General features: G+C 44.0%; 1 long non-coding RNA gene across 1 annotated transcript in view; it reads left to right on the plus strand.

The window, feature by feature from the left end:
* LOC109280273 (uncharacterized) overlaps window positions 1-7,914 on the plus strand; it is a 30,235-nt gene extending 22,321 nt beyond the window's left edge. The window contains exons 2-3 of the long non-coding RNA XR_002086521.2: window positions 2,329-2,432; window positions 3,321-7,914. This is a non-coding gene — a long non-coding RNA (uncharacterized LOC109280273). The remainder of the gene's footprint in view (window positions 1-2,328; window positions 2,433-3,320) is intronic.
* The last annotated feature ends 10,285 nt before the right edge of the window (window positions 7,915-18,199 follow it).

Genomic DNA, 18,199 nt, shown 5'->3' on the forward strand with positions numbered 1-18,199 from the left:
GATTTGCATATTTATTGAATATATGTTCCTAGGATGGCCACACTGAGATGCCATATCTCATTTACAGTATGTTCCCGCTGGCTCTGAGGCTTGTTAAAGGAAAGAGACTATAAAAAAGAAAAAAACACATTACGTGTGGACTGCAAACATAAAAGTGACTGAAGTAGGAAGAGAAAGAGATAGATTGGCAGCCTGGAGACATAATAAGCCATTAAACCATTTAAGGGAGGCTTACTACGGATTGCCAAGTTTGTTGTTCAATTACTGTTACTGATGAAGAATGTCAATAATTATGATTTTCAGCCCTGCATGACATTTACATTTGTAAAAGTTTCAAAGTCTGAATCCACTAAAAAATCAATGGAACAACTGTTGAGTAGCTGCATATCAGGCACACAGCTTATCTTCTCACGGAGAGGATGGACTATGCCGCTCCCCAGACTAGAAATGCAAAACTCGACAACTCTTGGTTCAGAGATGATACCTTTTATTAGACTCTCTCCTTTTCTTAGACCCTCTCCCCAGACTAAATTCTTTCCTGCCCCAGACACCATAACCAACTCAGGCTACCAATAGGCCAAGCTGTAGGGACCCAGCTAGGAATCCGGCTTGTATGGACGCAGACATGCCACTTCTCTTAAGGGCATGCAACTTATGCCAAATTTCCAGTCCCTTTGCCAAAAATATGGAGCTGATCTTAAAGAAAAGGTTGTTGGTATTTGTTAACATGGATAAAACAGCATTATTTTCCCTGTTTTCAGAAACTTCTGAATTGTTTTGGCTGAAAAGTTTTTGGGTTTTTTCTTCTTTTTCGGGGGGGGTGGGATGGGGGTGGGTTTGGGTTTGCTTTTCTAAAATCAGCCCAAGAAAGATACCTGGCATGGGAGACTTCAGCCCAAAGGGTTAAAGTCTGGGACAGTTATCAAAAACTGAAAACAGGGTTTCATAGTGGCAAATGCCAGGCAACCTTAGTAATAGGCAGAGCTAGTAGGCCTGCCTCTAATATAATCTTTGTGTTGCCCCCGTTGAAGGCTAATTTTCAGTCTTTCTGAGGTTAAGTGAGGCAATCCTATATTTGCAGATTACTAGCAAAGAGAAGGCAGGATGTCATGCTTGTCCATTTCTGCCCCACAAGGGCATTTTATTTTCTTCTGCTGGTTTTAGAAAGTTTTTAGGTCAAAAAAAGAAACAGTGCAAAATGTTGGTCTTCCCCTTGAAATGCTGGTCATATATGAAGGGCTCTCTTCCCTCCTGACCTGTAGTTAGCTATGCACTGGGTAGTGCTATCTCTTTTCCCAGTGTAGCACTTAAAGGGGCCTTAGCTGTTTGCGCAGAAGGAGAAAATGCAATGATAAAAAGTTGTGAGATGTTTCCTGGGGTGGCATCCTCAAATCCTACAGACCAGGTTTTTGACAGCCCTCTTTAGTAGATGAAGATGACAAAGCAATTAAGCTGATCTGAAAAAGAGAAATGAAGATAATCTGAAAATGTAACATGATAATTTATCTGAAGTGTCTCATCATTCTGGTTTCATTTCACATGCACTGTAATAGCAGTGGTCTTTATAAGTGCGTTTGGTATTCGGATGGATATCGCAGCCACCTTCTCTAAGTGCTGTGTTATAGTTTAGCATAGTTATTAGAAACTATAAATAAGATCTCCCTCTGACCATATTCCTTCTGTGACACATCTGAAAAAAAATCATAAATTCAGACAAATGTAACTTAGGAGCAAAAGAAATTTCTGCTCTTTGTAAGATCAGAGTAAGATTCACTTTCAACAGTAGGGAGATGTTTACTGGTTTTCTTTAGTCTTAAACTCAAGTTCTATATTCCATGAAGGGACAAGGGACCTGATTCTTTTTACACATTCACTTATGAAACTTGGCATTATGCTTGATTTTTGTTGGTGCAAACGAGAACAGAAAGCAGAGCCCCCATCTCTGAAGGAGCCTTTCTCAAGTTGTATGTTAATAATAATAATAATAATGTTGAAAATATTTTTGTGAAATATTCAAAATTGTTTTCAGCTCATGTTCGAAACAGTTCCATTTTTATTTTTTATATTTCTCCCAAATTTTCCTTCCCAAATGTTGATCAGCAACATCCTCATTTTCTTTTTTGTTTACCAGCTAGGTTTCATTAAATTAAGCATTTTGAAAACATTTTTGCTGAGAAATTTAAAATATTTTTAAAAGACACAAGATGGTTGTATGAAAAATGTCATCAGTGTTAACACGTCGTGGTTTTCAAACAAAAGCTGGTTTTGAACCAAAGAATGAAATCATGCCTGTAATTAACAATGGTTTGTGTATCTGGCCTGTTTCAGCATCCTGGTCATGAGCTGATGGAATCTGCGTTTGCATGTATAGAGAAATGGCTTTCCTTTGAAGGGTCATTGACTGAAAAAAATCACCATTCATGGAGATCAAGGTAAGTCTTGTTATCTTAACAGTCTGATGCAAGAGTCACAGAAGGGCTGGAAGGGACCTCAGGCTATCTAGTCCAGTCCCCTGCTCAAGGCAGGATCATCCCTGTCTAAAGCAGTCCAAGCAAGTGTCTGTCTAACCTCTTAAAAATTTCCAAGGATGGAGATTCCCCTCTCTAGGAAAGCTTTTCCAATGCTTAACCCCCCTCATAGTGAAAGGGTCCTTCCTAATATCCAACCTAAATTTCCCTTGCTGCAATTGAAGGCTGTTCTTTCTTGTCCCATTATCTCTTTCAACAAGTCTGAGCCTTAAGAGCCGAATTGTGACAGGGTCTCGACTAACTGTCATGGTTGGCCTCCTCTTAGGTAATCAGCTTCAGTTTTTTAGGGTAAGGGGGGGAGGCTGTTGTTCCTCTTCCTCAGGGGAACCGTTGACCACCTACATCCCTTTGCCTGTAAGCCGTTTGGGGCACACAGTGCTGCAACAAGCTCCTTGTCAGTGCAGGGATCAGGACTGGAGCCCATGTTTGTACAGCTTCTAGCACACCAATCCTGACAGAGGCCTCTAGATGCTACTGTAACAGGAAGACTTCACCTGGGTGCTCTCAGACACCACAGGGGCAGGTGCATCGGTAGTGTATGAGAAGACAGATTTCCACAAGAGCTCAGGGCAGATTCTGATGAGCTTCCATGCATGCTGGAACCAGATATTCAGCACGGATCAGCGCTGAGCACACGGAGCTCTTGAACATCTGGCCTGCTGTATGAGAAACATGCATGGTTCCTTGCAGATTTTAGGGGCAGAAACAGCCGTCTCCATGTATGCTCTGTGCATTCACAGTCACTTCTCTTTTAAACATTCTTCCCTTTATCTTGGCTTCTTATGCTCCCAGGGTCATGCCAGCACCGTCTGCTACAAGTGCAATCAGTGGCTCCCCCGGACCGCTGGTGGGAAGAGAGAAATGTGCAAGAGGCAATTCACGCCTGCTAATGTATGAATCATCAAAGCAGGTCACTGGGGGAATTGATTCCCTCCTGGAAATGTGAAGAGTTAAGTAACTGCAGGTGTTTCCTCGCGGCCTATTGGAAGAAGGGTGTGGGGAGAAGTTTCTTTGGGGGGAAATATTCATCTGTGGAGCTCTTCCCTCTAAAAAATATGTTTCTACTGGCTTCTCTCTTACAAGAATCCCTGCCTTGCTGGCAGGCCTCTTTTGCAGGAATTACAGCTCCTGAATAGGAACATTTAGGACAAAATAACATCTCAAAGGCTCTCCACAATATGGGGCTGCTTCTTCACTGTACCGATAATACTCCTGCTGGAAAGGAGGCCCCCTGCGTCGGAGGGACTGCCTGGCTTCGAGCTGAAGGCTATTACAGACCAACACGTTTTCTGTGTCACCGTGCTGTTCCCTGCTGTTTGAGCTGACAGCTAATGCTGGGGATGGGAGGCATGTCACCTGCGTCTCGTGGAGTTTGGATGTCAGAGGCAGGGGAGATGGGGCAGGCTTGGGCAGCCAGGCGTGAGCAGAGGGGAACCGTGAAGAGCCGCCAAAGTGCTCCTTGCTGCAGGTCTTGAAGTGTCCATGCGGGCCTGACCTTTAGAATTCAAAGCATTTGTCAGGCATCCAGGAGAAAGCCAGTCTAGCCAGCCTGGGGTTACCTACAGGAAGGAAACAGTGTCTCTGTCTCACTCGCTTTTCACCTACGCGCATACTTGCTCACACATACATATGTGCACACACCTGCTCCTGGGGCCTGACTCTCCTACGGCTGCATAGCACAGTCTCCGCTGAAGCCAGCACGTCGCACTGGTACGTTGGTAAGAGAATTGGGCCCTAAGACCTTAGGTCTTGCTGGGTCCCAAATTCTAGAGGTTTCCTATGTTTAATCCAGTGATTCTCAGTCAGGGTGCTGGGTACCTTGAGATCCTTTTAAGGGTGCTAGGGGGGGCCACTTTTAGGTATGCAAACATCATTCACAAGATAAACGCAGAGGTTTCAAATAGGATTTTAGTGTTAAAAACATTCTAACCTGTCGTGGTCTTCCTGAGTTCTTTGCAACCAAAAAACTGCTTTATTATTTTTCTGTGGTCAGAAAATGAATGAAAACTAAGAGCTGGAATTTTCCTTCAGGTGCCTTAAGTCTAACCAGGGTTGTCTCAAATCCATTAAGGGGTACCTCAAGTTTAAAAAGGTTGAGAACCACTGCTCTAATCCCACCACCTTTGTTCTATAGAAAATGCCAGTGATTTCTGTGTTCATTCCAGTTCAGGATGGAAAAAAAAAAGGAAAATTCCCCAAAAAGCCTAACAGTACCCTTCTTCCTCAATAAAGCTGATCAGGCAAGCTAATCTCTAAACCAGAGTAAGAAGAACAGGGCAGCAAGTATTTCAGGCTGTTTCCATGCTGAGGTTGGTATGCTGTAGCGCCGTGTGCTGCTCTGCCAATGTGCTGAACCCGTGGATCTCGTCCTGCCGCTCTGAGCTCTGCAATGACATCTAGTGGAACAATCGTACTAAAGCACTGAACAAGCAAGCCACCGCGTGGTTTGCTTCCCCGAATGCTGGAGCAGAACAACTCTTTCCACAATACACTCATTTGTTTTATTGTACACAATTACAGCCGAAGAACATGCTGTGGGAGAAAGCAAAGGACCTCAGCCTCAACAGAGAGCAGTCTTCACAGAGAACGCTTCTGTCCTCCTCTCCTGTGGACTGTATGGAGTCCCTGCTAGGTGAACGGTCTTCTAGCAGGAAAAAACCCTCCTTTTCACAGAGACTGTCTTGAGCGCCATCAAATAAAACCTAACGCTCCCAAGAGATCTAAAGGGGGAAGTCTGGGCGGCTCTTGCAATAACCTCTGTGGTCAATGTGAAATCACTATGGGGTGCTTTTTTGATGAGGCCCTAGAAGGAGCTGCGTGGTTTGAGCTCACCATTGTTCTCATACCTAGAGCCCAAAGGGGCATTTCTTAGATGAGCTGTGTCATGGGAGTGAGACACTCAGCTGCCTCTGGTCTCTTAGAGGTTTTGCCCCATTTGGGGAAGTGCATGTACATCTTGTGAATCTGAACTGGCAAACAGGAGTCTGCACTCCCATAATGGGGAATTCGTGGCATTTCTGGGTACAGTCCCAGAGGAGTCATGGCATATTTGGCTCTCTGTTAGCCTTGTATGTCTCTGTGATATGACCTACTTGGGGCAAGATAATGCTGACAACGGGAGCAATCATCCCTTTATATATACGGTCCGATAAAGCTACATTCTGGCTATATACTAAGGATGTGAGCGCTAATGGGTCGTAAGGGTTTGCACCTTGACGTCTTGAGTTGGTGGAGTCCCAACTCTGACAGAGGACCAGCCCAGTTTCTCGCAACCAGACATGTGTGACTTGGCTATGTTTGTGACGTGTTTGTGCATGCTCACAAACAGGTTGGCTCTGCTGGGCCTGTCCTGATGAAACATTAGACCTGTCTTCTTTGGGAAGCAGCTTGTAGCAGCTGGATTGGAGCAGTTAGATGAACTGAAATATAAAAGAATGACAGGGAACTGAGCCCCACTCTACTGTTGGCACTGGGGGTGGATTCAGAGGGGGTGCATTCACTGCTGCACCCCCCTTTCAGACTGGACTGTATCACGGGAGCTTCTGGGAAGTTCAAGGCCCCAAAGTAGGTGAGAATCCCCCCTCCTTTTCCTTCTGTGCTCGGAGGCACGTCAACTTCTCTCCTCATCCCCTGTTGCGTTGCCCCACTGTAATAGCAGCAGTAATGAGGAGAGGGGTGCCTCCCCCTCATACCTGCTTTTGCGGGGACCGGGCAGGGTGGGGGAAGCTTTTCCTCTGCCTACCACTCTCACTGCCCAAGTGCAGTCCCTGCAAATCCTGCCCTGCCTGCCCGGAGCAGGCAGGAGCAACTCTGAAGTTTCCCCTGCTGCTGGACAACCAGGAAAGCTGCAATGATGACTTGGGGAAGGGGAGGGAAGGGGACATGCCTCAGAGCCCAGAGGGGAAGATGGGGGATTTGTACTGTTCTGGGGACTTTAAATGGTCCCCGGAGGCTCCTGTGGTGTGGTTTGCCTAGACAGCCTGGGAGTGGGGAGGAGGCTGGAAGCTGCAGGGGTGGCTGCTCCTGCACCCCACTTTGCCAGATCCTGGATCCACCCCTGGTTGTCAGCAGTATACAGGCATGAGATCTTGCTTCTTCTGCAACAAAGGGACTCTGATCTTGGGTCCATTTCAGCAAAACGTGCAGGCAGGTGAGTCACATAAAGCAGGGAGATGGCTCGCGCCATGTAGAGGAGTTACAGCACATAATAATGGCAAGTTTTGGCTAGCCAGATGCAGCAGAAAGCTGCACCAGACTTGTATGGACACTAGAGCAGTCCAAGCAAGCCACTGCTGGCTCCGTGACACTGCTGTGGGGTGCTGCATAGTAGGGAGAATCAAAGCATTTGCACTGCTTGAGTGTTTCCTACTGCTAGTGATCTAGAGGAGCTACAAGAAAGACTGGCTGTGAAGGGTGCTAAGAGGGGGAACTGGTGGCATGGAGCCCCCTGGAAGTAACATGGTAGAACAGGATAGCACTGCAACCCCAGGACCTCTGCTTCTCCTGACAGATTTATTCAGGATTTTCAGTTTGATCACTCTCCATGAGTCTTAAATAAGGAATTAATTGAGGTTTTAATAAACAGTCACTGCATACTAATTAAGTACCTACTTGATTATTTAAAAATATTATGTGAAGTTTGTGTAATTGTCTACATTGGTATTACATTAGCATATAAAACCTAGTGCAACTCTCATATGATTTAATGAGGCTGTTACTGTGCATGAATAAAACAGTGATTGATGAATAGAAACCTCTCCTTTGAGCACTGCAATTATTTAATAAAGACAGGTATATTTCTGACTTGTACTGAGCAAAGTAGGAGACGCAGGTGATTTTGGTTAAAGATTGGCCCAAGTTGTGAAGTGTGGACTTTGGTACTGAATCTGCTTCCTCACTACCTTGGATCTCAGCATTGCTTGGATTTGATATCCTGCTTTGAGCCATCCAAGAAGAGATAGATATGAGCTGTGTTCTGGTCAAGGCCTCTGCATTTTTCATATTAACTGACTATTTATGTGCCAAGGCAGATCTCAGGGTGCAGCTGAGAGTCCAAATCGGAGAGGAATGCAAAGATGGATTGAGAGATCCTCCGTGCATTGCTCTGATCCTAACGCTTCTCCAGGCAGCCTGGAGCCCTGTGCTGACAGCAGCCTGATGTGTGGTCAGACTTACACTGGTTGCAGTAGCAGACAAGCATCAACATAGCGCGGGGATGTCCCAGCCAATCCTTCTTTCCTCTGGCCGTAGCGCCTATCCCCTCCTACGCTCACAGCAGGAAGGAGCAGTGCTGGAGGAGCCTCTCCGAGGGCCACCTGGGGGGCTGGCTTTATGCTGTGGTCCTTTTTAAGTGCAGTACTTGGGCTCTGGTGCACAGTGGAGTGCACTCAGGGGATGGAGCAAAGCAGCTGCAGCTTACAGAGCAGCTGAACCAGCTGAGGGGGTGACGGCGGACATTCAGTTTGGTTGTCATTCTGTGCCGGCTAATCCAGGTCACCAAGATGGCTGGGTTCATAGGCAATTGGAGGAAAGCAAAACAGCCTCCAGGGCTGAGGACTGTTCTAGCATCTGGGGACCCAGAGATTAAAAGAATATAAAGATGGCTTGGAGCCAGCTGGACACCGCCCCTCCCCAGCTGTGTACATTGCAGCTAGGCCATAGAAGAGACCTTGGCCTCTGAGTCATAGGAGCTAATAAGATGCAATATCATGTTCATTATGTAGAAAGCTGCAAGTGATCCAGGCTTCTCTGAGGTCATAGGAAATACTGTCAGCCACGTGGAAAGGCTCTCTAGTCATTTTGAGGGCAGCCAGTTGCATTTCCTCCCAAGAGCAGAACCGCTCTCCTGGGAGAGGGCTGCACTTCACCTCTCTGCTCTCAGTCTAGCCTTTAGGTACCGTATCTAACTCCAGGAGAGAGAAAGCAGCAACCTGTTGAAAAACCCTAGTCTCTACTAGGTACCTAACAATTTCTAGCCCAGCAAACATTGTACTCTTTCTGAATTGGGAACATATCAGGCTTAAGAGGCATGTGCCTCTGTACATCTGAGCGTGTGACATGTGAAAGTTATATGGGGAGGCTGGGGAGACAAGACGCATAGGTATATGTCGTGTTTCTGTCCACAGAGAAGTCAGGTCAATCTGCTGCGACCATTGAGGCACCTTAGATGCTGTAACAACCCTTCTAGGCTAACTGAGTTGCTATGCATCGTCGGTGATTCTTTGGGCAGAGTGACCTGGTGGCGCCCATCTCCTCTCCAGGTACGGATGGCTGTTGGCTTGCAGGGAGCTCATCCACCCTTTGACAAGTCTTGTTTTTCGTCCTGCTGGGTGCTCACACACCCTCCTCACCCAGTCTAGTCCAGGTGGGGATGCCAGTTTAGTCACCAACAACCCGACCATGGAACAGGCTGTCCTGGTTTACATGGTACCAGATAGCAGACCAAGAGAGGCCTGGCCTGACAAGGCACAGAGAAGTAGGGATCAGTATTTGACCGGGCAAATAAAGTTTGATCAATTCAGTCAAATACCAGTCAAAAACTATAAGGAAAAAAAAAGGTCCAAATAATACACAGAGGAAGCACAAATTTTCCATTAAGAAATATGTCAAACTATAAAAATCATATTTCTCTCAAGAAAACTACAACAAAATGTAGTTTGTTTTTGTAAAATGGGTATAACCTTTGACCGGCCGAAAAATATGCAGTCAATTGACTGGCTTGCCAACTCTACAGAGAAGTCTCGTGCCAGGTATCGAGAGGAAGAGAAGAGGAAACTTCTTTGGGGCGGCTTTGTCATTTTCTGCAGCTCTACTTTCCTCCTTTATTCTCTGAGTCTTTGTTCAGTAGCGGCATACACTGGCGCCCAGTATCTTTGTGGGAGCAGATTTCCCAAGGCCCACAGCTGGCCCATAGATGTGTCTTGCGGACAGATTGTTGAGAACACTGATTTCTAACATTCTTTGTAGAGGTTGGATTTCTTATCTGTTTCCAGCTCCGGTTTGCATGTTTATACTTTGCATACTTCTCTGCCCAATAAAATCCCATTTTCTGAGCCAGATGTGTGTACGTGTGTGAGCGCTGCCTACACAAAGCATTTCAAACCCCTCTCATCGGAAAACATGCATTTAAATGGTGGGTGTCTGAGTTGGTATCACTTATCTGTATAACAGCTGTGCCTCGTGGCCTAGCCAGCCGCCAGTGCTGCATTGCCTGAGTTGCTGTGTGTACACGGAGAGTAGATCTGCATTGCTGTTTTGACCTAGGTCCCTATTATGAATTCCTGCCCAGCCTTCCACCCCATACTATCTTTAGGCAAATCTGTGGATCTTTGTGCTTTGGGCTCATACCTGCTTGTGTTGCTGAGGGATGTGGACCAAAATGCAAAGTTGGTGCTGGAATCCACCTGCTTTGCAGTGTCGACGCAGGTACGATCACTCTGGCACTGATTGCTCTCCAGTGTCCTGTGCACACGTTCACCTGTGGCTCAGATGAATTTTCTTGCTTTTGACTGGGAATGAATCCCAAAGCACCGCTGCATTGAGGAGCGTGAAATACGCCTCCAGATGCACAAGACAGAGTGCAGAATCAGGGAGGGCACTATGGTGGGTGAGCACGACTTTGTTGCAGGAGCACGCGGACTTGGGATAGCGCTCAAACCAGGATGCCAATCCCTGGCTAATCATGTAGTGCAATGGAGGAGACGGTCTTTCCCCCAAGGAAACTAGACGAGGCAGGAAGCAGAGGCCCAGAGAGATGAAGTGACTCACCAAGGTCATGCAGTAGGTCAGCGGCAGAACTAGAATTAGAACCTGGGTCTCTCAACGGCGAACTTGGACCCCTGTGCACCAGGCCGCCCTTCTGCAACTGTGCTGGCCCTGCCAGAGCTAATATCCAGTTCTGACTATTATTATTTATACTTGCGCTGAAGAGTAAGTTTTTGGATTTTGCTCCTGCTTGTCTACCCCCCTGGGAAGGCAAATGGAAACGCTGTAGTCTATAAAGATCTCATTCCCCTGACAATGCGCTGGAATCACAAGCATTTACATTAGCTAAATATAGAAATAAGGGACCTGGGGTGGATCAGCGTTTCTCCCATTAATGCTGTAGGTGGAACTGCACTTAATAGGAATTACACTAAATGGATATAGGAGACATGGGGATAATTGACCAGCCTAGTCGTAAATGTGTTTGCGGAGAGAAAAAGCCACAAATTGACAAGCATTCTCCCTGTTAGCCTCTACAGAGAAGTAAGCAACAGGAGCAGCCACAGAGGGCTAGATCATCCGCTGCTGTAAATCACTGCTTGCTGCGACCGTGCTGATTTTCACCAGATACACATGAACAAAAAGGAAGAAAAGCCTGATGGTGGTAGAGGGGGGAGGAAAAGACTCCAAACCCTGGAACCACAGCTTTGTTGTCATTAGCCGGAGCTGTTTTTTATGGGCATGACTGGCATTGGAGAGTAGAAGTAAAGTGAGAATCCCTGTCGGCAAAAGTGGGTACAGCTCTGTGACCTAACCTGAGGGATATGCAGTGGAGTGATGCCTGCTTAAGCCAATAATTATTTTAACATTGCATGTATTATTCACTCAATATACAACATATGCAAGTTGGAGGGATCCACTTCCAGAAAGGTATTTTTTGTAAAGCCAGTCTACCTACCACTATAAAACAGACTCTTCTTTTTGGCCTTTCTTCTCCTCTTCACAAGTCCAAATCTGTTCATTTAAGTGAGAGGGAACCTGATGCTCTTTATAGCTGTGTCTATTGCTCTGCTATTTGCATTGCACATGGATTCTCTTTATTTCAAAGGGGACAGTGACAGGATTTGTAAACTATGGCCCATTACTATCCACATCAGTGTGGACACGAAGGGTTTTTTTCGCTGTCACCCACTGGGGATTGTCACCTCCTTGTAATGTTTCTGGTCTCTGACCCCCTCCCTCTCTCTCCCCTCCGCTGGAATCCATTACAAACATTTCTTTATGCTATCGCATTCATCTCCCTCTGCCACGAATATTTCTGAGGTCTTGCAAATACCTTCCTTAAAAGGGGGAGATGGCGGTCAATTGACACAATGCTTTGAAGTGACAATTCAGGAAATTCAGAGCAGTAGTCACCTATATGCATCTGCTTCAGATGCAGGGAAGAGAAACTTTAATTTGCACAAAAAATAAGTTTCTACATCTCATAACTGCAATGGAAAAGAGAACCTGAAATGTACCCCATTATTTAAAAATCTCATGATTTCTAAACAATTTCTCATGATTTTGGAGGCTCCATTGAACTTGCTGGGATTTAAGCCCACGTTTAACACAAAGCCTTTGTTTGAGCATCATCTTGAATAAGGATCGACTTAAGCATGTGCTTAAGTGCTTTTCTGAACTGGGGCCCACTTGTGCTAAAGATGCTTGTTTTGTCTGTAGTGGCAGTCCCTCCGTACAGGTTATCGACAGCCAGCTCCTGCTAATGCACTCGCCCCTAGGAACGAACACGAACGCCGTGACCCAGACGCAGATAAAAATCAAGCCGTTTATTTTAAAGAGAAGCCGGATTTTCATCTTTTTCAATAAGAGAGGAAACCTGATTAAATTCTTTACACTTGTAAGCGGCCTGCTTTCAAATCAGACCTGACACTAAGTAGGTTAGTGGGAGGGGAGCTTTAACAAATTTCTTGTAACAGAACTTGATGTGATCCTCTGACCTGAATTTTCACAGACTTAAGCTGCTTTAAAGAACATGCCTGAGCCTAAAATGACTGTAAAATTCACAAAGAAGCTAAGCTGTTAATTTAAAGCTGCACAACACAACAACGAAACAAAGCAACCCCCCCCAACCAAATATAAAATCACCAGGTAAATCAATAGGGAATCAGCCAGTTACAGTGATATATGTATATATATTTTAGAGGAAGAAATGTTGCTATTCAGAGTGTTAAAGAAGCAAACCTGGGACTAAGCCCAATGCTACTGAAAGGGGCTTTTCATGATACATCCCCCTGAAAAACTACAACCCTCCCATAAGTCATCAGATATGGTATTGCAAAGGCATTTAAATGTGAGGTCCTGTCAAGGAATGCAAAAGCCCGGTGATGTATGGCCCAGAGGAGTTTATCTTGCTCTGGGAAAAAAAGACCTTGGAACTGACACTTCATATTTTGAAGCCAATAAAAACATCTTAAAATAACGCCCCCTCCCTCCCTCCAAGAGCAACTGACAGTGAGAGAGAGCGCAGGGGTGGGAGAGCAGTGATCACAAATGATTCAGTTTCTGGGTCTGAGAACTTTGTTGTGGGCAGTTGAGCTCCAATGATTTATAATTAACTCCAACATGAAGAATAAAATGCCATGCTTTCATAACAGCACTACAAAAATAACCACATTCGCAGTGTTTGCAAAATTGGAAACAAATGTCCCAAGGAAAACAAGAGCTCTTTGCAGCCCTACCCGTGCTTTAGAGAAAGGAAAATCCTGGAATCCAATCGTTACCACAAAGGATGAGCCAATATCATTTGTCATGGGAAATTCAGCTGGGTCAAACAGGATTGCTCCACTACCTTTCCATGACTCGTAACAAATAGCTGTATTGAAATCTCTTAAATTAAAAGCAGTTAAAGACCTTTTCTTTTTCTCTTTGGCAGCTAAGTTTTGTCTTCGCCTATACCCAGAGGACCTGAAAGTGAATAGCAAATACATTTCAATACATACATACATTTTCTGTACCGCAGTCAGTATTGGAGATAAGACTCTTGCAGCCGGCTCACCATCCTCGTTTTCTTAGAATGGGCACATAGGGACATCTGATGGCATGAGGGATAGCAAAATTGGGCCCGGTGGAGTTTTGTTTATGTAGTTTAAGTGGAGTCTAATACCCCAATGTGGCAAGGCATTAACGTTAAGCACGAGTAGTTCTATTAAAGTCAATGGGACTTACTCTAAGTTCGGTATATGCTTAAGTATTTTGCGCAGTCGGGGCCTGAATTGGATAGCCTAGAAGCTGGAAAACTCATTGACCCATTGAGTTGTTCTGTACAGTCCCTCAGGGAGTAACACTGCGGATTCTGCCTCAGCTCACAAGAAAGTCAAAATGAAAAGGTCCTCCAAGAAAATCCGGAACAAATCCTAACAGTAATGCTAGCTTTCAGGGTGTTATCATGAGTCTTAAGATAGTGGACATTCCTCTTAAAAGATCCAGCTGCCGGAGTCAGGGGATTGTATGAAAATCTCAGTTGTCAATAAAAATAGTAGATACATTTCTAGTCGTTGTCATTGCATCTTAAAAGGAACCCCATTTTTTTTTTAAATGTTCAGGATTTTTAAACAAGTCTAATGATGGGTCTCACGACTTCCGAGCATTAGAGGTTGGCAACATTGCGTAAAGGGAGTGGAAAAACCCAGAACAAAACATTTCATCTTAACATTCTTGCCCTGAACCCTAATAGTTCCTTATGTCCTGGATCCCGAGGTTACACATATCTAGCGCCACTCACCAGGAATAGGATGATTTTTTCATGGTGGGATCCTCACAAGACCACACCATGTTCATGAATATGTATTGTCCTAAGTACTATGCCGAATGTTATTGAGCCAGGCAGTGAACAATGTCCCTGTCCAGAAGCTTTTGCAGTATAAAAGACACAAAACAACACAGAACATAACTGTTACTCAACAGAGCTAATATAATGCCACTGCAAAAGAGGAAGGCTGAGCCGGTTCTTAGGAAATGAAGATATCCTCTTGACCTGTATTTTTGCACCCTCCAGTGGTGCGTTGGCCATTTTTGAGAGCTGCCCTTTGCTGGTATTACATATAAACTATAGCACACCAGCTTTAAAATTCTTTGGGAATCTTTGGAGGAAAAGTGCTGTGTAATCTCAGCTGTCATTATTTTGGGCCGGATCTTACTTTCCTTCTTTTTTATTTCCCCTCCCCTGCTTTTCTTCCCCTCGTTGAACAGTAGGAACTGTGGTCAAATGCACTCCTTGGAAACAATAAGATAAACCACCTCTGTCATTTACCTCCGATGTAGGAAGTCTTTACAGCACTCTCTATTCATTAGCATCTCTGCCTTGTGAGCATCCATCCGCAGAGCTGCTGTAAGATTCGGTGCTTCGAAGCCTGCAAAACCTAATTTTGATTCATGAGCTGGAATCTCCATAACACAGCCCTTGTGGAGCTTGAAATCTGGCCTCTCTTTTACCCACCATCATGCACATGTAATCAACCTATTGACCGTATTTGGAAGATTTTGCTGAAGTCATCAGAGCAAACCAGAAATTTTTCGTTGATGGACTCACTCGTCAAAGTGGGTTGACAACAAGTGAATTTTGCAAGAGAGTCTCCAGCACGCTGTTACCATTTGAAGGTCATTGCTTGATTTCTGAACTCCTTATGCTTTTTAGTTCCTGGATCTTCCCGCTACAATTCTTGATGCTTAATTTTAAAAAAGACTCAGTTTTTTCCTTCATTGGCATTTTAGCTAGATGGCTGTGGGTTTTTTTCCACATAAGCGCAACGCTTCAAATTTCCTTATGTTTTGGACACAATAGATATGTTCGCAAAGAAGAGGCATCCATTTCCCTGTTCATAACAAAATATGAAAAATCTTGGCTTTCCAGTAATTGTGCCTTTCATTGCAAATATTTACCTGCACCTCATCCTTCATCCGTTACTTCTTTTTAAACTGGAATTACTTTTTTTTAACAGGTGGAAAAGCAATCTTTACCTTGAAGAATGCTTTCAAGTAATAACGGTCCCCGCTTGGCCTTAAAATCTTGGAATGTATGACTAAACATGTTTTCATGGATGCAGCATTGTTGCTGATTAATGGTGATTTGGAATAGCTTAAGATGTGGCAAAGAGAGCATGCAACTGCAAAAGAAGCCAAGACAAACAACACGAGCCCTAGTTAAAGGACCAGTGGGCAAAATCAATCCTTTGCGTAACACGATTGACTTCATTCAAGTTTGTTGGGGCACATTTCTAGGTTGATAATCTGGTCCCGTAACTTGTTTGTTGCTCTGTGTCCTTTCATGAGCTTGCTGTAAATAGTGCAGTGCATATGCTGGGCATTTTTCTGGTCTGTGCCAGTGGGTTGCTCAACTCCTTCGTTTTTATAAGCATGTCTTTGTCTCACAAAAAGTCGAGCGTTAGTGAGGAAATCCAAGCTGGCGCTTTATTACTCATCCAAACACAATACAAACTTTCCGTTACAAAACAGTGAAGAGTCCTTGAATCAGAGAGGGAACCAGCAATGGGTGGTGTTTTCATTTACACAAAGATAAACTCATGTCTTGGCAAATATGTCCAGTAGAGCCGATTACACATTTTCCATTGTCTAAGAGTTTTCCATTGGAAAACACTCATTTGAGTAGATGAAAACATTCTATGGGAATATAGTGATTTAATAAATTTTTTGTTAGAAATTATTGAAACGTCTGTTTTGATAAGGTCTAGATGCTTTTAGGTTGATAAAGTCAGAATATTTTATTTCCAGAAGACTGGAACTCTTAGTGTCATTATATAATATAGCACAATAAATATAATATAATATAATATAATATAATATAATATAATATAATATAATATAATATAGAATTGAATCAAGAGATTTTGATCTTATTGAACAAAGACATTCCTATTTTCAGGATATTTCATTTCAAGAATTTTTTTACTTCCCTTCACAATTCAAGATAAAACCCAGTGTTAAAGACTTGGAATTTCCTGTGAGACAAAAATTTTGTACTTTGACCAACTTCCTTGTTCACCAAGAGTTGAAGGCCAAAAGGTAAAAAAGCTTGACCCATTGACCTCAGTGGGACTACGGTTGTATCCATCAATCTTTTCTAATTAAGCTGATGTGCTCATTAAAATAATATCTTTCTTGCAATATGGTCCAGATCCTCAGCTAAAACAAGCTGAATAAGTCCCATTTTAATCAACACAGTGTAACATATTATCCAGGGACAGAGAAAGAGTTTATAAATGCTGGATACTTAAGATATGCAGCACTTTGGGGAGGAAGCTAAGCATTATGATACCCATTTTATAGCCAGGTACCCTGAGGAATAAGGGGATCACGTATCAGTCCATTAGCTGAGTCAGTATTAGGAGTGCTGGCAGATATACTCCGAGAAACAGTGAATAATTTAATCCAGTGGGAGCCAACCTTTTTGGCAGGTGTCCCACATATTGGCCCAGCACTCTCCCTGGCGACCACACTGATCCCTTTCTCCAGTCCAGTCTGCTGCTCTGCTTTCTGCTCCTTGCTCTATCTGCATCTGTGCTGCCTGTCCCCTCCCCAATCTACTGCATACCACATGCAGAAGCTGCCCTTGCCACAGATTGGCCACCCCTGATTTAATCCGTTCATCAAGTCAACCTCGACTTTACCCATCTCTATAGGATATGGACACTGGATAATTGGATAATACCTGGAATTTTTCCTAATTTTTTGAGTTCTCTGAGACACATGGACACACTTGGAGTCAGAAGACCCATATTTAACCATGTAACAGGAACACAGCCAGTAGATACAGCACTAATTTGACTCACTGTGATTCTGGACGGCACATTTCCAGGGTCAAGAGACTTGTGTTATCTCATGGACTTCCATGTGTGTCACCAGTCTCTGTGCTGAGACCCAGCCAGAGAGACCACATTGGTGTGGGCTATTGCAGCATGGACACGTCTACTAGGAATTACTGGGATTTAACAAAACCCCAGACAAGCAGTTCTGAATGAAACACGTGCCATGTATTTGGCCCTGCTCTGCTAACGTTTTCCCTTGTGTAAATAAGTTAACTTAGTCTAGCTGTTTTCAACAGTTTTCCTTGCCTTCCCAATCTATCTGTATTCAGTTCTCCTGTGCTGAATGAGGAGCCCAAAGAGGCTTGCACTGAAGCAGCCGAGGAGGAGCTTGGAAGTGAAAGGTCCATCCCAAAGATGCCTAATAACTTTCCGTTTGTGTGCCAAAAATTGCAGTACCATTTCCGGACACCACAACATTAAACAAACTTGAAAACCATATGACGCTAATACAGTGCATCTTTATACGATAAACATAAATAATGAGCCTTGTCAGAGAATCCCAGAAATGAATAATATACAGCAATCTCCTTTTGAGGAAAAAAGGGAGAACAAAGGGGGCAGGAGGAAGAAAGTGATCTTTTCCTAAATCACTACATCTCAGTGGCCATAGTGCAATAAAATTCCAGAACGCTGTGAATTTAGGCAGAAAAGGGAGGGAATGGGAAAAAATGTTTGGGAAGACAATGTAACATTGTCTCATAATTTGCAAAACCCTAATGATTTCCAAAGCTGGTATGCAAGATTTACCCTCCTTTTTTGGCATTCAGATTGATGCGGGGGCTTTTTCTTGCCAACTAGAACATTCTTGAGGTGTTTTTTTTTCTTCGCATGAAGTTCGTTGTGATCCCATGCTTGCTATTATCCATAAATTAATTTCTGGCATTGCAATAAATTCTAGGGAAACCAATAAAACCACAAACGTACAGCTAATTCTTTGTCATTTTTCTTTTCTCTTCTTTTTTTTTTTTTTTTCCCCTGTAAAGATTCTGTGGGAAAGATGCAAGGGAAAAAAGGGAAAAAAGCAGTAAATGTTTGCCGAGGTGCTGGATCCACTGCCTGAATTTATGTTTCCAATTGTTCTTT

Source organism: Alligator mississippiensis, chromosome 9 (genome assembly GCF_030867095.1).
Source record: "Alligator mississippiensis isolate rAllMis1 chromosome 9, rAllMis1, whole genome shotgun sequence".
Taxonomy (NCBI): domain Eukaryota; kingdom Metazoa; phylum Chordata; order Crocodylia; family Alligatoridae; genus Alligator; species Alligator mississippiensis.